The sequence below is a fragment of the Equus quagga genome, chromosome 10, assembly GCF_021613505.1.
Source record: "Equus quagga isolate Etosha38 chromosome 10, UCLA_HA_Equagga_1.0, whole genome shotgun sequence".
NCBI lineage: Eukaryota > Metazoa > Chordata > Mammalia > Perissodactyla > Equidae > Equus > Equus quagga.
The window spans coordinates 2335213-2337607 of NC_060276.1; the positions used below are offsets into that span (position 1 = coordinate 2335213).

At 66.3% G+C, this 2395-nt stretch overlaps 1 pseudogene; it reads right to left on the minus strand.

Annotated features, from left to right (window-relative positions):
• Positions 1–369: 369 nt before the first annotated feature.
• On the minus strand, positions 370–1716 carry LOC124245884 (paraneoplastic antigen-like protein 6B; annotated as a pseudogene).
• Positions 1717–2395: the final 679 nt, after the last annotated feature.

Consider the following 2395-nt stretch of genomic DNA (forward strand, 5'->3'; position numbering starts at 1 on the left):
ATGTCCTCAGGTGCCCCTCACCCAGGCCGGGGCTGCCGCTCGGGGGAGCTGCCACGCTGGCTGCCAGAGTTGGCAGGGCTTGGGATGGGGATGGGGATGGGGCTCGGTGTGGTGCTGCCTTGAGCGGGGGCTCACCCCTCCCCTGCCCATTTAGGGTAACACATGGTCATCTTGGTCACTTGGAAGGGCTGATGGTGGGGGTCAGGGCCCTTTGGGGATCGTGAGGGGCCAGGGGCTTGGTTTGGGCTGGACGGGCCCCTCCCTCGGCGTGCTCCCCATGTGGGGTGAGGCGGCTGCCCTGGCCTCGCCTCCCCCTGCCTCCAGGGCTCTACTGCCCGGGAGGAGAGGGGGCCCCTGGGCCTTCTGAGCCTACTTGCCTGAGGAGGACTCAGGGCGGCTCATCTCCTCAGCCCTGTCCTCGTTTCCCAGCTTCTCCTGGATGGACTTCAGCCCCTCCTGGGGGTCTGCTCGGCCTCCTGCCCTAGCGAGGACTTCTGGGTCACCGCCGGGCCCTCCTGGGCCCACTTCGGAAGCACTGCCCATCTGGGCAGGGGCGGGGCCCCTGGGGGCCTCTGAGGGTCCTGCCTGATCTAGCCCCACAGGGGCTGGGTCATGGTCGTCACCACCCTCCTCCTCCTGCTCCTTCTCCTCCACCTTGTCATCCTCTGCCTTAGCATTGGCTCTGGCATCAGCCTGGGCATTGGCCCAGGCACCAGCACCTTCCTCCACCTGGGCTCTCTCTCTCCTGGCTAGACTGGCCTCCCATGCCTCAGACTCCCGAATGAGCCCCAGCATCTCCTGGAAACTTGGAGACCTCCCAACCATTCTCAGCTTCCTCAGCGCTTCATCCAACAGCTCAATAAGGTTGGCCTGGTGAGCACCTGCCTCAGGTGCACATGGTCAGCTGAGGCTCTGGCCAGGGCCCCTTTCTCGATGGCTTTCTGCAGCAGGACTTCCAGCCTCAACACAAAAGCAGAGAGACGCTCGCCTGACTGCTGCTGAGCGGTCAAACACTTCACCCAGGTGGTCGCCTGGGACTTGTTGTCTCCAAATACCTGGATCAGGGCTTCCAGGCAGTCCTGTGCTGTCCTGGCAGGATTCTCTGCCAGAAGCTGGTGCATGAGCTGCAGGCGGTCCCTCGAAGGCCTTCCATCAGCCTCCTCCTCCTCTCCCTTTGGGAGACTCCCTGCCACCCACGCAGCATGTCTGCGGTGTGGTCTAGCCAGGCCTCAAAGGACTCCTCCCCTGGGGCCGGCTGGCCCCTCCCGGAAAACATGCCCAGGCGCTGGTATCGCAGGGTTTCCACCCAAGGCCGGACCGCCTGACTGACCGATTGGAGCCAGCACACCCTGCGCAGCCCCAGCCCCAGCCCCAGGGCGCAGGCCACACTCTCCACCGTCTTCCCCTGTTGCTCCAGGAAGTGGGACACGCGACTGAGAAACTCCTAGCCTGAGCAATGGGGCACAAAGACCACGTTCCAGGGACCAAAGCATAGTTGACTTCCCAGTCAAGCTCGACCAGGGCTGCAGTGGCATTATCCTCCTCTCAAAACACTTTGCCCAGCACGGTAAAGTGACCCAAGGGCCACAGGGCGGCCTCCACGGACTCCTGGAGTTTGGCTTCATCACAGTCCTCCGGGATGCCCAGGATGAGCAGTCCCGTGCGAACGCTGACGCCCATCCACCTGCACCAGTCCTGCAGCATCCTCACCGCCATCGCCCGCGATTTCCGCCGGGCGCGGGGCTAACACTAAGGGCAGGAAACAGTTCCCAGCGCAGACCAGGCTAGCACTTGGGGGGAAATTAATTGGGGCGGGAGCCTAGGACTCAGAGGGAACGGCCCAGGTCTCCACAGCCTGTGAATAGGAACTGGCAAGAGTTAATGCCGGTCAACGCCGACTCCCCAGGCCCGCCACCAGCTACCCCTCCTCCTCCAGCGGCGCCTCTGGGGCCCAGGCTCAACCCCGGCCCTGCCCTCTGCGGGCTCACAGGGGCCGCGGCCCCCTCCCCACGCCAACCCCGACCCCCGCGGGCTGCCGCAGTCCTGCTGGGGCCGGCGGAGGGCGGTGGGGTCTCCCGGGGCCAAGCGCACTCTCCCCGAGTCTGGTACCCACTTCTGGGTCAGGATCCTTCTGGTCGAGGTCCCAGCAGGAGGGGCGCGGGGCGGCGCGGAGCGGCCGGCCGCGGGGTCGGGCACGCCTCTTCCCCCCCACCCCCGCCCTCTCTCGCTCCCTCTCCCGGTCCCTCTCTCAGTGTGGCACATGGGCCAGCGCGCTGGCGCCTGCTCGCTCCCACTCTCTGCAGTGCGGACTCGGGGCGGGGTCGCAGTGGCAGCAGAGCGCGGACCCTCCGCGTCGCCCCGGAGACCCCAGGTCCATTGGCACGCGCGGGTCACG